Raw genomic sequence first — 17,926 nt, 5'->3', positions numbered from 1 at the left:
GGGAGGGAGGGGAGGGTGGATGATGGGCATTGAGGAGGGCACTTGTTGGGATGAGCACTGGGTGTTTGTTGGAAACCAATTTGACAATAAATTATATATAAAAAAGAAATAGTAAAGAGAAATTCTTCAGGCTGAAAACTAGTTAACACCACATGAAAAAAAAAGAGAATGCCAGAAAAACTAATTATATAAAAATAAAAGAAAGGTTACATATAAAAAAAAAATCCAGGTCAAGGAAAGAAGTGCTTGAAAATCTTCTTAATTGATGCCACTGTTTAAACTGCAATTTCTAATTTCATTTAACAGTTTTGTATATCATCCAAAAATAAAATCACCCCACTCATTTTTTAAAAAATAAATAAATAAACTACACATACCCAATACTTACTCAACACCTTTGAATCAGAATCTCAGAGGCAGACCCAGGCATTTATTTATATTACATATTTTTTAAAAAAAGATCACAGATAATTCTGATATGCTACCACTATGGAAAACAAATATTCTAAAAAGTTAAAATCATCCCATTTCTCTGGTGCCTTATCAAACAGAATTTCGATGTGGCTGACAATGTTGTTAACCATACGATGTGTCAAACTTGGTCACATTTTAAAGTGCCAATTCTGGTTATGTTGCTGCCTTGTTTTAAACAGATTATTTTTCCCGTACCTTCAAATGAAAACAATATTTTCTGTGAGTGCTTGAGAAATATCAATTTTCTGTGGAGACTATACGACCACCCAACGGAATGAAAAGCCACTATTTACTTCTTTAATGCTGCCCAGGCATCTAGAGAAAGACCATTTATCTTTCCTGATGTTTCAGGATAGGAGAGACAAATACATCATCTTCTTACTGTATTATCAAAACCAAACAAACCAAAAACGGACTCATTTAATTTCTAAAACAATGGCACATTTCATGGGAAATCTTTGAGATAACAGAATAAAAATATTACCTGTTAATATTATTCTGTATTCTGTAAGATCATCTGTATTCTGTCTCCTATTCTTTAAAAAAAATTTTTTTTCAACGTTTATTTATTTTTGGGACAGAGAGAGACAGAGCATGAACGGGGGAGGGGCAGAGAGAGAGGGAGACACAGAATCAGAAGCAGGCTCCAGGCTCTGAGCCATCAGCCCAGAGCCTGACGCGGGGCTCGAACTCACGGACCGCGAGATCGTGACCTGGCTGAAGTCGGACACTTAACCGACTGCGCCACCCAGGCGCCCCTCTGTCTCCTATTCTTTAAGAATGCTTGCCAACATACCAAAATAAGCTCTGCCCAAGTTCTAGCGTCAAAATAATGTATTTAAAGAAAGGAAGATGGAAACCTGAGAGCATTCTGTCCTTCCACTAATAACCTGACCCTTTTAAAATGATAAATTAAACAGTTAAAAAAAAAAACAACAACAGAAATTTAATCTCTCACATTTCTGGAAACCAGAAATCCAAATCAAAGTGTCAGCAAGGTTGGCTTCTCCTGGAGGCTTTGAGGAAGAGATTGTCACATGTCTCTCTCTTCACATGGCATTTTCCCCATGCGTGTCTCTGCCTTCACATTTTTTTCTTGCATAAACACAGTCACTGCATTTAGGGGCCTCCTAAATCCAGAATGACCACATAGTCACTTGATTCTATCTTATTTCCCAACAACGTTATATCCACAGGTTTGGACGTTACGATTTCAACCCATATTTTTGAAAGCACAATGCAATTCACAATACATTTATGCATTAATTACAGTTTCAAAAAGAGAAAGAGAGAGAGAGAGAGAAACTGGCTAACTTTGCATGTGAATAAATCACATCCCCCAGACTCTCCTGGAATCAGCCATATCCCAGCCAGGTGAATTTGAGTATCCGTAGACATTTCCCAGAGTATCAATCTATTATTTTCTATTATATGTGGCTGTGGACATTGACTGACAATAATAAAATATTTGTAAAAGCACAAATAAGTCTAGATAATGGTGGGTTCATATTTTGTTTATTTTTTTTTAATTTTTTTTTCAACGTTTATTTATTTTTGGGACAGAGAGAGACAGAGCATGAACGGGGGAGGGGCAGAGAGAGAGAGAGACACAGAATCGGAAACAGGCTCCAGGCTCTGAGCCATCAGCCCAGAGCCCGACGCGGGGCTCGAACTCAGGGACCGCGAGATCGTGACCTGGCTGAAGTCAGACGCTTAACCGACTGCGCCACCCAGGCGCCCCCATATTTTGTTTATTAATTAGCTAGAATATGACGAATAAATGACTTACTGGATTGTGTAGCTGAAAGGAAGCTGTTTACCTTATGCTTAGGATAAAACACTCTATCATGTTCTTCAGAGCCAGCATGACCTGGCTCCCTCTTGCTCTCTCTCTCTCTCTCTCTCTCTCTCTCTCTCTCTCTCCCTCTTGCTCTCTCTAGGCTCCTTCTGCTCCATACACAGAGCCAGGCTCTTTCTCCCCCAGGCCAAGTAGCCCTGTCAGCCTCTGGGCCTGGAACAATCATCTCTGGCTTTTGCACTACAGTCTCTCTAAAGACTCAGCCCTCAAGTTCCAAAGCTATGTCCCCAAGAAGACTTCACCTACACCCCCCCCCCACTAAATTATCCCTTGCTCTAAAAGCACTTCCCCAGGCTCATTTACTGTCGGACACCACAGCTAGAAAGCATCTTTGGTTGGTATACAGTTTGTAATGTTCTAGGCTCTTCCTCTAGCCCACTCCTTACCAAAAACCACTAGAACGTAAGTTCTCAAACTCTTGTGCCTATGCACCCTTACACCAAAATAAATACCAAAGAGTTCAATTTACTCAGCAATCACATCCAAATAGTTTGTATGGAGTCTCACAGAGCTCCCTGTGGTTCCCTCAAAAAGTTACATTATCCTGTGGGCCACTGTGAATTTGTTTCCCTGTAGTGCCCGCCTCAGCAGCGTGGGGACACCTGTACTAGCAAATGTCTCCTGTGAAAATAGCATCTTGATCTCTGTTGCTTGCTGCTGTGCCGTCAGGCCAAAACCAGTGCCTGGCATATGAAGACTATTGTTATTATAAAGAGCAAAGACCTGGAGGAAGACAGACCTGTATCCTAATCTGCGTTTGGCCACACGTGAGCCAGGTGACCCCGAGCAAAGTGGCTTGTCTAGCCTCCATTTACGCATTTGTAGAAGACCACCTCACAGAATCCTCACAGGGATTAACCAGGAAAATACACACAAGTTTTTAATGTAAGAGTAAATATGACAATGTTTACAATTTTTTATGTATGATAGGTACCTAATAATGGCAAGCACTTATAAGGACTTATTATCTGGTCCAAATCTAGTTTTATTTTTTTAACGAACAAATTGACACCCTACAGATTTGAATGATTTACTAACAGCACAAGATCTAGGGGTAAAAAATCTAAAATAAGCAGATTTCCTAAATCTGGAATACTTTTCATTATATGATTTTGTGCTTTCAGAGCTGTAAAAAAAATGGATTTTTTTCCTTTGAGTTATAAATGTTATAAATGTTAATGAACCTCAGCCACGTGAATGACTTAGTTTAAATTTGCTTTGGAAAGCAACAAGCAAATAGATATTCTACGTGTGTCCTTATTTCAATTCTCAGTCCTCCACTCTGCTGTGTGTATATGTATATATAATACATATGCATATATAATATACTATATATGTGTGTGTGTGTGTGTGTGTGTGTATATATATATATATATACATATATATATATATATACATATATATAGCTTCTATCTTTCCTTTAAATTTTATACTCTTTTACTCACACTGTAGTATCCTTATTTCTGAAGATTTTCTTCCAATACTATGTTTTCCTCAGTTATAAGGAAGCCCGGGGCATCACTGGCCACAAGCTCAGTCAAGTTCAAGGGAGGCAGCCAGAATCAAAAATGTGACAGGGGTTTCTTTAACCAGCAATCCATTACCTGGAAGTCGTTTAAATTTGGTAACTGCAAGTGGGACATGCAAAACTCTGCCAGCTTTATTTATGCAAGTAAGCCTACCAGCGTTGAGTCAAGTGACCTTAACTCCATTAGTGAAAATTAGAGTGTAAGTGAACCAGGCAACTGGTTTAATGATTTAAATGAATGACATTGAACTCTGATAGGGTCAGCTTAGCTAGAATCAAGGCCATCAGAAACAACATGATTTCATTATGCATTATTAATACAAAATAAAATGGAGATCATTTTGCTTTTAACTACATTATTTACCAATTGACTCGGCAGTTCTTATTTTAGTCTTTCAATAGTTTTATTCTGAACGATTGCATCAATCTATCAATTAATCTTGCCTAAATAAACTTCATGTTTATAGACTTTTGAATACACATCATTTTGAAAAGAATCGCTTTATTATATAAATGTATTTCATCTATTTTTAAAGGCAATGGGAATTATTTATTCTAAAGGAATTGAAAGATTCATCACAAAGTATTCCGTCATGTCATAAATTAAAAATAAAATCAGAAATCGAGAACGAGTAATGAAAAAGTGATAAACTTTGTTGTCAAGTGCTATGATTCACAAACCCTCACTCAAAATCCTGTAGCTCACCTCTAGAAACCTTATAATCAGTTTTTTTTTTTCTGAGCAAACCTATAATCACTTTTATTTCTCATGTCAGCAGTTTGTGCCACTTGAAATTTCTCCCGAAGTATTCTAATTTTACCAAGTAAAGGTAACACTAAGAGAATTTCTCCTCCCACATAACACAGAGTAAGTTTTCTCGGTCTTATAGCAGGACTCTCCTCTCTTAAATCATCCGAAAAAAATAACTCACCTAATACTGTAGAAGAGTGATAAACATTTCTGTAAAGATAATACATTTTTCATATTCTAGTATAAAATGCAATCATCTGATATAAAGGTAATAGTACCACCAACTATTTTAAAAGATCTTTACATTAGTCAGCTTTGTGGGTAATTTAAAATCGTATCCAAATAGATAGAGTGAGTGAAAAGTCAATTATGCAAACATCCGCAAAATATCAGGTAGTCTGATAGCTAGTATCTCCTCTAACCATTTTCCACGGTAATAAGAAAAGCAACACCACCATGGAGAAATGACACAAGAAACATGAACATTATGTTAGAAATTTTGATTGTCATGTCATTTGTGTGACTATCATTTTCATCTTCTTAAAAGTAAGAAAGTTTTGTGCTTCAGATGGTATGAGTTCATGGTTATACAGGAGAAAGTAATTCATTTTGTGGTTTATTCCTATTAAAACAAGGGGAGGGAGAAAAAAGAGTAACTTTATAGTGATGAAGCTTGGCAAACACTATTTTGCCAGTTGGTCAAGGTCAACATCAATAGTCCTGAGTCATGTTGATAGTATATACCTCTGATGTGATGTGATAAAAATGGTACCTCTGTAGCCTTACTTTCCTATAACCCACAACCCCAGTTTTATCATGAGAAAGACATCAGACAAATTCTAATAATAGGCATCCTACAGAACATCTGACCAGTACTCTTCAAAAACAGTCAAGATCATCAAAAATAAGCAATGTCTAGGGCGTCTGGGTGGCTCAGTCGGTTAAGTGTCTGACTTCAGCTCAGATCATGATCTCACAGTTCGTGGGTTCAAGCCCCGCATGGGGCTCTGTGCTGAGAGCTCAGAGCCTGGAGCCTGCTTTGGATTCTGTGTCTCCTTCTGTCTCTGTTCCTCCCCTGCTCATACTCTGTCTATATCTCTCTCAAAAATAAATAAAGATTAATTTTTTTTTTAAATAAACAATATCTGAGTAATTTTCACAGTTAAGAGCAGCCTTAAAGAGACACAATAATGAAATGTAATGTGACATCCTAAATTTGGTATCCTGGAACAGGAAAACTACACAAATCTGAATAAACTTTGATCACTACTTAATAATAATGTACAGGAACTCCCGGGTGGCTCAGTCAGTTATGTATACGACTTTGGCTCAGGTCATGATCTTGCTGTCTAGGAGTTCGAGCCCCATGTCGAGCTCTGTGCTAATAGCTCAGAGCCTGGAGTCTGCTTCAGATTCTGTGTCTCCCTCTCTCTCTGCCTCTCCCCCGACTCATGCTCTCTCACTCTCTCTCTCTCTTTCTCTCTCTCAAAAATAAATAAAACATTTAAAAAATTTAAAAAATAATGTACAAATATCAGTTCATTAATTGTAACAAATGTACCATACTATTGTAAAACATTAATAAGAAAATTTGGGTTTGGAAGTAAGAGAACTCTGTATTAGCTTCTCAACTTTTCTGTAAATCCAATACTGCACTAAAAAAATAAAAGATCATTGTAAAAATTCCCCACATTACCCCACTTGGAAAAAAAGCAAGTGTGGACATAAAACCTACTCACATATGTTCAATAAGACATTAGCTATAAATAAATGCCTTTTTCCTTGCTCATTTGCAAAGAGAAGATACTGATATTCTTTATCCATGCACATTCTTTCTTCTTTATTCTAACAAACTAACAATGAAAATACGCAATTATACACAGAAAAAAAAGCAGTGTTTTTAGAAGAAATAAATAAAAAATCAGAAACTATCCAGGAAATACAGACTGATAGGCTCATATCATTATTAATTTAGATTAATCATCTCTTGCTACTACTCTATTTCTAATCATAGATGGCCTTCCAAAACAGTAGTTCTTTTTCTACTCTTTATGCCATTTGAGCCTAACTCAACTTCTCTCTTAAGAGGATGTCAAAAGCAGAAAGTCCGTCAGTCATATGGCACCTAAATTGAAATGGATGTAGACTTCAAATAAGTAAAAGGACACTTGTTAAAATAAGAACACTTCACATGTCAGCAAAGATGCTATTGAGACTTGGTTCATTTCTCTTGATTCCTCGTCACCATTTTTTTTAATGTAAAACTTTTTGTTGAAATATAACAAACAACAGAAAATGCACAAATAAAAAAGTTCATTGAGCTAAATTTGATTCTGGTAAAGTGATTTTGGTAAAGTGATTCTATCCGTAAAATAAACACCTAGAAACAGAGCATCTCCAGAACACCAAAAGCCCCAGCACCACCTTCCAGACAGAAGGCCCTGTGGTAACCACTATCTCAAGTTCTAATGAAATCAATCCATTTGGGCTGTTTTTTGAACTATATATAAATGGAATCATACAGTGTGTGTGTGTGTGTGTGTGTGTGTCCATCATTCTGTTTAGGAGCCCTTTTATCTAACATTATGTTTTGTCAACTTTGTCCACGTTACTGCATTTTTAATACTGCTGTTAAACTGCATTCCATCGTATGAGTATGTAACTATTTATTTACTTATTCATTCTATAGGACATGTTGACTGTTTCCAGTTTGGGACTGTTATAATCAGCATTGCTAGGCAGACGCTCATAAATGCTTACTACCCAGTTCTTGACTTTATTGTACATCCATGGCCTCGAACAGAGGCCAACTAATTATTTCCTAAACTCAGAAAACCGTTGTGTTTTTGTTAAATCATTTAAAAATTTCTGCAGAACTTTAGGGGCGCCTGGGTGGCACAGTTGGTTGAGCATCCGACTTGGGTTCAGGTCATGATCTTGCGGTGTATGAGTTCAAGCCCCACAATGGGCTCTGTGCTGACAGCTCAGCACCTGGAGCCTGCTTCAGATTCTGTGTCTCCCTCTCTCTCTGCCCCTCCCCTGCTCACACTCTGTCTTTCTCTCCTTCAAAAATAAATAAACATTAAAAAAATTTTCCGCAGACTTCAATAATATCACTCAAAAATGAAAACCCAAAAGGAAAACTAAGGCCTTTTTTTCTTGGTCTCTCCAGTAAGTGATGAAACTTTTCCATTAAATGTAAGCAAACTGAGAAGGATGATGGTATTGAAAATAGCAGTAGACTAGACTGCAGGCAGCAGGGAAGGCTTCACATGAGCTGACACCGGTACTGTGCTAATTAGTGCAATAAGTATTTAACATTAAAGCATAATCCCAGAAAACAAAAAAATAGCCCTGAGCAACAATACATTTTTGTTCTGTGACATTTTACCAAGCTACTGATACAATGTATCTCTAAATTAATAACTAAACCCATTTCCCCAGCCACAAAGATCATTTTCAAGAGGAAAGGCAAGATTTCCACATCATCCCAGGCACTAAGAACTAAAGGTCACAACTGTAGTGGTGTGTGTGTGTGTGTGTGTGTGTGTGTGTGTGTGTGTGTTCAAATCCTAACAGCTGTAACAGAGCCTTGTAGAAATGTACATAATCCATTTGGTACAAAGGCACAGGAAAATATCCTTATAAATCCCAGATTTGTCTGAGATCAAATTATTCAGCGAATGTCATTTGAAATTCACATTGTCAAGTTTGTTCGTTGAACTCTGGGAGAGAATCTGAAAAATGTTTGAATATGTGTACTCACATGCAGCATCTATTAATCATAGTAATATTTTAATTTAAAGAAAGATGCATTACAGATTTTTGGAATGGCCATTAAGTGACTTAAACTACCAAATCGATTCAGAAAGCTCTTAGAAGAAAAAAGAAAAAAAGTCATTTTTGATAACTTTCCCTAGTGTTGACTAAAGGAAATGAAAGTAATCAAGGCCCCATCTTGTGAGTTGTAGTAAAATTGATTACAAGGTCTTTCACCTGTATATACACAGAGCCTAAAAACTGCTATGAGCTTTCTTTTACAATAACATGTGGAGGGAGTGGGGGGAGTCTTAATTAATATGTCCTGAGAGTTGCACATTTTCTTGATCTCCATAGTATGAACATCTCTCAGATACAGAAATCACGGAGTAAGATTTTGAATCCTCGAATCCTCAGCCTACAGATTATCTCCCTAGTAGGTGCCAAAGAAAAAGTGCACAGACAGTAGCTGGCAGAGGACCATTTCTCTTACTGTTACTGGGCTCCAAATTCTCATCTTCTCTCCTACCACTGAGAAAGGTCCAGATGTGATAGATCAAAAACTCCTTTTGCCCTTTGAGCATATAATGAGAATAGGCCAAGCTCCTGAGAGGATTGAATATTTTACTAACAGGGAAAATTACTAACTGGAAATGAGCACACAATAAATGTTAGCTATCATTTGTGTTATCCCCTAGGTTCACTTCCGGACCCTGTCCCTGTAGCTGTTAATATTCTAGTGGTGACATCAGGCATACAAAAATAAGCCAATGAATGTTTGCTCACCACGACTTTTCATTCTCTCACTTCTTCTGTGCCCTATGGTGGCCATGTTTGACTTCTAAAGTTCAAAGAGCCTTGCCCCAAAGGAGAAACAGCTCCAGTCCCGTTTTGCCGTATCAGCGGCATCTGAAAGAAAGAAGTAATTCAGGAAGAAGGATGATGCAAAAGGGGAGCTATGCCTAAAAAAGATGGGGAACAAACATCAAAAATCCCCCCAGGATAATGGTCTCAATGTGTGTTATGCATTATGACAAATACTTCTCACAGTGGTGCAAGGGAGCAAATCCATCAAGGGCAGGGGTGACAGATATACATTTATAATAAAGAGAGAGGTTAAGGCTATATGATCTCCTATAAAAACATAGCACCACAAGCTGGGTTTACATGTGCCACACACAAAATACTTTCTGTATTTTGAAGACAAAAGTACATTCTTAGAATCTACAAGGCAGAATATCGTCCTTCTCCCAGTATCTCCACCAACCCCAAATTATCCCAGCTAAGAAAGAGGATTTAGATGTCAGTTAAACAAAGAGTTTACACTGCGTATCCCATTCCCAATCACTGATGTGAATGTGGTCAACAGTCTAGTATCATGGTTTTGTCTCAAATATTTTTTGGTTCCACAATTCTAATTCTGGACATTTCTAACATATTTTGACACAAAGAATTCAGTAACTAAGCCCATAGAAAATAGTCAAATAACTCCAGGAAAAAAAAATGGGTATAGCTAGTGCTCGATATAAACAACAGACAATATGTGAACACAAAGAAACCATTAGGGAAAATCTCCTTCATCTTCTGTGATCTTTTCATTTTGATAAAACAGGCACAGAAAAACCTATGCTGCAATATGCAGAAGGTGACCCATCAAATCAAAGAGCTCCGTATATCACACGACACCACAAGCCTTTGGAGATGCATGAAACAATAGCACAAGCCCCTGAAAAGTTTAAAAATAGGGGCATTCTGAGTCTCTGCAAATCCTTGGGGAATTAAGAGTATCTATAAAGGCAATATATTGCTTTTTACAGCTTACAACACTAAGGGATTTAGGAAATGTACATTTTATATGCTTCTTCTATAACGTTGGTTAACATAGGAGGTCAGGGTATTTTCTTTACAGCATTTTGTTTTGTGTGGAACTATTGAAATTGCACATAGTTGAATGCCAGAGGGAGAGTAGAAATTTCTGTGTTGCATTTTGGATAACAAGCATTGCAGATGAAAGGTCAGTGATCAATGTTCTGATGAGTACCCTATAAACCCAGGCTTTTAGAAATAATGGCATATGCCTTTCTTCTGCAAAGATAATAATGTGAGAAAGAGAAGGGGGTCCCAGTTGGGAGGCCAGGGCAGACTACACTTAATAGTCTGACCCCGTGACAAAGAATAACTCTTTTCAGAGATCTAGTGGCCTGATATGCATCCTACCAATGACTCCGGACAACCAACCCATTGTCTTAATATACACTATTTGTACATTGGAGTACATGAGATTGTACTAAGAAACCATGAAATCTCATTCCTCAGAAAGTGTACCACCTAAGGAAATAACAGGAAACAAGCAACTGTTGGGTCCCCACAGCAAAAACAAAGCTCAACAAAGAAAAAAGATTTGAATTTTATACCAATATTCTATATCAAAATTTCATGCATTAGAAAAACAGTTATTTGTACACATAGTATAATCTAAACGCACAAATATTTGGGGGCACCTGGGTGACTCAGTTGGTTGAGCTTCCAACTCTTGATTTCAGCTCAGGTCATGATCCCAAGGTCATGGAATCGAGCCCCATGTCAGACTCTGTGCTGAGCGTGGAGCCTGCTTAAGATTCTCTCTCTCTCTCTCTCTCTCTCTCTCTCTCTCTCCCTCCCTCCCTCCCTCCCTCCCTCCCTCTCCCTCCCTCTCCCTCTCCCTCTCCCTCCCTCCCTCCCTCTGCTTCTCTCCCCAGCTTGCTCCTGCTCTCTCCCTTTAAAAAAATTAAATTAAAAAAATAAATGTACAAAAAATTTTAAAATCCCGAGGACTTCACATGATGGCATGAAGTAGGTACTGACATGGCAGTTAGAGTGTGCCTAGGCTGACTGTGACATTCCCACCGGGATTGAATTACTGTTTCCCTCCGATCCCTGTTGAAGCAATCAAAGAAGAATACAGTCAAGAGGAAATGGCAGTAACACTAACACAAAGACAAGATGACATTCTCAGGCCACAGTCTTTGAGACAGTGTCACCTGAAGTCCAAAAGATCCAGTACATTTTCTGAACACCTTGAATTTAAAGTATGAATACTGGGCGCCCGGGATGAATAGAGAACAGAGAGAAAACATTTCACAGGGCTTTCTGACAGCGACCATACTCAGAGGCACAGAACGCTATGGAATACGAGAGGACCTGACAGGTGGCCCGTAGCACCAGGAAGGAAGCAGACATTATGCCAGCTCCCAATGCACACACATCTACGATGAAGTCTGAGGAAAGAATGAGACATGGAAAGCCTACCCCTCCCAAAAAAGCATCACCAAATACAGAGGACACACTGCACTGAAATAAAGTCCATTTATTTGGAATGTCCTTATCCCAGCTGCTGGATCCCAGAGCTGATAATGTCACCTTTCAACAATTCTTCTGCAAGAGCCACCAGAATAGAATTCTAATAACGTTCTTGTGGACACTGAGAGGATGCAAATGAACTGCGTCTGACTGTGCTTGTGATAAATATCGGGCTGGATTGATTATATGTTAACGAAATCCTGGATATATTAACATTGGGCCTGGATATTTATCGTGCAAAGTTAAAGAAGTAAAATATAGGCCGTTAATGATATTTACTGAGAAAACAGAAGTAAATGATGGACTGTTATGAAGTTCTCAATATAACTTTATCAAACATAAAGTATTTTAAGAGAAAAAAACATTAGTTGACAAGTAGGTAAGTAAAATGGAGTTGAATAAGGCAAAGAAGTAAAAAATTGGAAATTCCATAGATAAAAGCAGGATTTAAATGTAAAAATAGATCAGATTTAATCCAAGATAAAAAATTAATTTCCTAGATCTGTTTAATCCAATATATCAAATTAATCAATTTACCAGAACAATCAGAATCCACTGAAATAGGACAAAGAAGAAAACTACCAGAGAAAATACAATATAGAGGACAAAATGGTTATATCACATCACAGAAGGAGAGACCATATAAAATGGAATAGAAGCAATAACCAAATATATTATATATATGCATGTATATACATACATATCCCTTATTTGAAGGCTACAATCTGCATATCTAAAGGGACTTAAACTTTCCAGAAATAAAATTAATGAATAGAGTTAAATACCTAATGTACTCTTGTGAAAAAAATTTGAGCATCAAATCTGAAAAAAGAATCATACAAACATCAAGGTAGAACAAAAGAAAAATATATTCTGCCTAATTATTTGAAAAAACGTTATGAACTAAGTACATACATTTGCGAGGCGTGAAAATGTTATAAAGTAGACATTCTTTAACAAAACAAAAGTGAATGTTCCACATGGGAAGGCAACAGAACATTCTCAGATACTCCCTTAAAGTAAGCATATATTTAAAAAAGATCTACTTACAGACATACTCTGAGTAACCATTAGAAGGACTTCAAATGAAGAACGCAGAATAGAGAAACTGAGGCGGAGCAAAGTTGCCTGGTAGTGAAATCACACCATTAACTTGTATACAATTAACAACAACTTGTTGTTGTACAAGTCATTACAAAAACAAATAAACAAAAAATGGAAATTTTATAAATAATTATGGAGAAGTAAAATGGTACCGTAAAAATAACATTTAATAAGCTGCAAATATTTGCAGTGTGCAGGATGAAGATACTTTATGGGTAAATTCCTCTAATAAATTGTTAAGTATAAACACCACAATTAACGTCCACGGATACATGAAAGATGCTCAACATCACTCATCATCAGGGCAACGCAAATCAAAACCACAATGAGATAGCACCTCAGACCTGTTGAATGGCTCTTACCACAACAAGTGTTAGTGAGGATGTGATGGATAAGGAACGTCACGTACTCGTGGTGAGAATGTAAATTGGTGCAGCTGCTATAGAAAACAGTGCGGAAGTTCCTCAAACAATTAAAAATAGAACTATCCTTATAATCCAGCAATCCACTTCGGGCTCTGTTATCAAAGGAAATGAAACCACTGTCTCAAAGAGATGTCTGCCCTTTCAGGTTCACAGCAGCATCATTCACATTCGCTGAGACATGGAAACAAACCTGTGTCCACCTATCATTCGATGGATGAATGGATGAAGAAAATGTGATGTGTGTGTACACATATATGTATGTGTATATACACACACACGATGGAATATGATTCAGCCATGAAAAGAAGGAGATCCTGCCATTTGTGACAACATGGGTGAACTTGGGAGGCATCATGCTAAGCGAAAGAAGTCAGAGGCTAAAAAAGCCAAACTCACAGAAACAGATTAGAACGGCAGCTGACAGGAGCTTGGAGTTGAGGGTAATGAGATGTGTCAAAGGGTACAAATTCTGGCGGTCTAATGCACAGCAGATCAATGGAATGGTGACTATGGTGACCAACAATACCATATGATATACTTGAAAGTTATTAAAAGACTAGACCTTAAATATTCTTACCACACATACACACACACACACACACAAACAGTAATTATGTAAGGTAAGGCAGGTATTAACTAACCTTATAGTAACCATTTCACAATATATATATGTATCAAAGCATCAAGTTGTGTACCATAAACATACACAATATTATATGTCTATTATATCTCAATAATGAACACTGCAGTTAAAAACGAAAATAAACAGGCAAATCTCCCTAACAAAAAGCCGCATGACCATATTTAAAGAGATTTTTAAAATTCTAATTTCATCATCTCAGCCTGGAGTATAAGAAAAGGAGAACCAACTGTCTATCTGCATGTCAGGAATTTCCAACAGATGACTTATAATTTTTTCTCCTCTTAGAGAAAGAGAGGTAGTCAAAATGGGCACAGTTAGGTTCTGTATTGAATATACTTTATTTTAAAATACATAATGAATTAATTACCATTGTGCACTTATCAGAAAGACTTGGCCAGAGAATATTTACGTAACCACCTGGAAATTCTAGGGAAATGAACCAATGAGGAGTTCCAATGTCAGATGTAACACATATGGTAGAAACAGACCAGTCAAAAAAGAATCAGCCTTTTCTAACAGGGGCTAAGGCAAAGTCAACAACCTAAGGAGGCCGGAGGTAGAGCTGCTTAAGTATAAAGCTTGGGGAACTGTTAGGAAAGTCAACCTGATGATTTCCCCATAAATACCTGAGACCTGACCCCAGCTTCACTAGGGCCCAAGAGAGGTCAAAAGGACAATTTCCTCTGCCAGCCACACTCAAGAAGGTCCAGACTGTCAACCAGGGGCTCAGGAGTGGGATGGGGGGCGGAATGGGTTATCAGTGGGGTTTGGATTAACTTTTTAATCTTTTTCATTTTCTCCAATGACCTCACGTGACGTTTTCATTCAGGAAGAAGAAAAAGTTTAATTTTTTTAAAATGGTGGGTGTAGGTAATCAATAACATGGGCCATGTTCATGATGTACGTGCTAAAGGAGGTTATAAAACTGAATGAGTTCTATTTACAACTCTGAGGAACAAAAGTGTTTGCAGAGGGGGAAAAAAAAACCCAAAATGATATGGACAATAAAATGACAAATGGTTGGTTTTCCTAGTGTCTAAACATTCCATAATATGGTTATATTTTAAATCATTTAAAAATATTTTAAACATAAGATGTGTCCAATTGTTGTGCAATATAAACTAGTGACATTTGTGATTTACGTGTCATAGCTGTAAAACACTTTTGAGTCTTTAAACAGAGTATAGGATGACTTATCCTATTATCCTATATCCTATAATGCATATTTAAGTGTATTTAAAAGTATATTGCATTGAAATAGTAATGAAATAAACTTGGAGACTTTAAATGGAGGTAATTTCTCAACGAACATTTTTTTCTGGACCCGTCCTTTTTACACAGGGTAGTAGTAATCACTGATGGACTATTGGCATCATCAGAATTTTACCTGTAATAAAGATTAATTCAGATGAAGCAAATTTCACAGCTAATCATGGGTGACAGTCGCTTAGAAACCGGTTGTATTGCAACTAAGGCAACCAAGCAAATACAGGTTATTTTGGACCTGGTAAGACTCATAAAGACTTCTATGAAAATTCAGTTCCTTGTGAGGAGGAAATCCACAAGGGCCAAAGCACCTTCACTCCTACAACTAACTACTGTTCTTCAGAGCCTTTCAAGAACCCACTGTCAGAGAAATTGAACTCGATCCTGCCTTTGATTTAGAGTAAGTTCTTATCACAGAACTGTCACTTTCAGGCATTCCAACCTCAGGCACACGATGAGCTGTGGCCTGACAGAAGCTGTAATCCGAGGTAAAGCAACTAGTGATAAAGTATGAGATGCCATGAGTATTTCTATAAATCAGCAGAGAAATTCTATCTCTATCCAGTTAAATCATTTATAACTTTATTGTCTTCTAGGAAATACAACCTGTGTCAAAAGAAAAGCAAAGTCAGGATCTGCTGCTGTAATTCCTATAATTTTTCTTTTCCTTTTTTTTTTTTTTTTTTTAACAATCCTTCAGCTAAGGCTTTTGTTCCAGATATTTGTAAAGACCATTACTAATTCAAGTACTTCACCTTAATCCTACCCGGCCCGAGGGTAGAATTCCACGGGCTGTTAAAAGCTCACAGCTGCTTTTCCAGAAATTGCTCTCAGCTGGTAGACGCTGTCTTAGCCTCCCTACCTCCATCCCAACTACAGCCCCCAGACAGGGGTTCAAAAGGTCAACCGCCTCACCTTTTGTGAAGTTAATCCTCCAGAGTTCCCAGTGCCCACGCCCCCACACATATATATCCAGCCTCCATGCATCAGATCAAGGTCAGACTTCATCTAACACCGTATCCTTGCTGGGTTCCTTCCTCCTTCTTTCCCTTTCCCTGTGTCCCATTCTTTCTTGAAGAGTATTTATTTCCTCAACAAATCACAGGCACCCAAATTCCTGTTTCAGGCTCCGCTTGCCTTTAAGAGACAGTATCGGGACACCTGAGGGGCCCAGTCGGTTGAGCGTCTGAGTCCTGATTTCGGCTCAAGTCACGATCTCATGGTTCTTGGGTTTGAGCCCCACGTCTGGCTCTGCAATGATAGTGCTGACACTGCTTGGGATTTTCTCTCTCCTCCCCCCCCCCCGCCCCTCCCCCCGCCCCGCATGCGTATGTTCGCCTTTCCTCCCTCCCTCTCTCTCTCTCACTCTAAAAAAATAAACTTTAAAGAGACAGTGTCAGTTCAATAAATGGATGTTGACTTCTCGGGTCTATGTGGCAATGCTTGTGTATTGAGAAGCATGACCTTAAGATTGGGGATAATGTAATGACAGCAAGATTCAGCTTACATACTTGCACCTCATTTTTGCACCCAACAACTCTGAAATTAGTAGTGGGGGAAAAAAGGAGAGCCTCTCTGCCCTTTACGTAACTCTCTCCTGCACAAAATAAAAATGCAGAAGGCCTTTCGATGCCCCAGTGTAAGCCGTGGTAACTTGCCCTTCCTCACCTTTCTGTGACTCCTAAATCATTTAGCATATGTGGGAGAAGTTGTTTTGATTTGCTTTAATTCCTGCTAAAGAGAATTTTATTTTCCACTTCAATCACTGGGAAAAGAAATTTTTAGAGCACCTGCTATGCAGCAGGCCCTGAGGATAGAGCAATAAACAGAACACACAAAATCCTTATTTTTATGATCCTTACATTCTAATTCTGGAACACCAAAGATGAGAAACAGAAAATAAATATAAATTATACATTCTAGTAAAGGAGCAATTTCCAAAAATAACATATTCAACTTTGCCTCTCAACTATAAGATAACATGTTAAACACACTATTATTCCCTCTCTCCGCCTTAGTTTCTAGGCCAGGGAACTTGGTAGTCATTGAAATATTTTAGTAAAATAGAGATCAACCTAAATGCTGTAATTGCTAAGATATAATTCCTCAATAGTGGTAGGTTGAAGGAACTTTTCTTTCTAAGTAGATGTTGGGTTTACACAGTAATTGCATTGCACAATTGTCTGCAGACTGATAGTGCCTTATCAACATTGTGGCATCAGTACGGCCTTTTTTCACAATATATGCTAAGGCTGTGTCTCCAGTCAGACCATCCAAGGAGTGGACACACAGGGGGGATGACGGCCAGGTGACAACAAGGAGGCACATGCAGCCTTAGCCCCAGAAGAGATTGTGAACATGACCAGATGGTGAAATGCTTGAGGAAGGCATTCCCAGCATAGAAGATACTACATAGATGTTTCTGGAATGAAAGAGTAAATAAATATATAGACCCAAATAGTGAAAGGCAGCATTTTATGCTCCTTATTCCTCCCCACTGGCTCTGAGGAAGTATTTTATGTAATCTTAGACCATAATTTTCCCAATGATAAAGAAAATGACTTTAAACCAGAGGCATTTTAGAAATTATTTTCTGTTTTTACGATGCACATTCATGATTATTGAGTGATTTTTCCAGATTCATAGGTCATGTTCACTGTAGCTGTACAAATCGCATCTCGATAATATTCTGTTCCTCACATCTTCATTACAGACCTAGATAAAAAGCACATTAGTCTATTTTTCTTTTTTTTAATGTTTTTTTTTTTATTTTTGAGAG

At 37.8% G+C, this 17,926-nt stretch overlaps 1 long non-coding RNA gene across 1 annotated transcript in view; it reads right to left on the bottom strand.

Annotated features, from left to right (window-relative positions):
* The window catches only part of LOC123384784, a 33,556-nt gene extending 17,148 nt beyond the window's left edge, over nucleotides 1–16,408 (bottom strand). Inside the window, exons 1-2 of the long non-coding RNA XR_006596336.1 lie at nucleotides 16,063–16,408; nucleotides 9,157–9,279 (exon numbers count right to left, since the gene is read on the bottom strand). This is a non-coding gene — a long non-coding RNA (uncharacterized LOC123384784). The remainder of the gene's footprint in view (nucleotides 1–9,156; nucleotides 9,280–16,062) is intronic.
* Nucleotides 16,409–17,926: the final 1,518 nt, after the last annotated feature.

The sequence above is a fragment of the Felis catus genome, chromosome B1 (assembly GCF_018350175.1).
Source record: "Felis catus isolate Fca126 chromosome B1, F.catus_Fca126_mat1.0, whole genome shotgun sequence".
In the NCBI taxonomy this organism is placed as follows: domain Eukaryota; kingdom Metazoa; phylum Chordata; class Mammalia; order Carnivora; family Felidae; genus Felis; species Felis catus.
The sequence above is the reverse complement of the archived record's forward strand: the minus strand, read 5'-3'. Positions and strand labels throughout refer to the sequence as shown.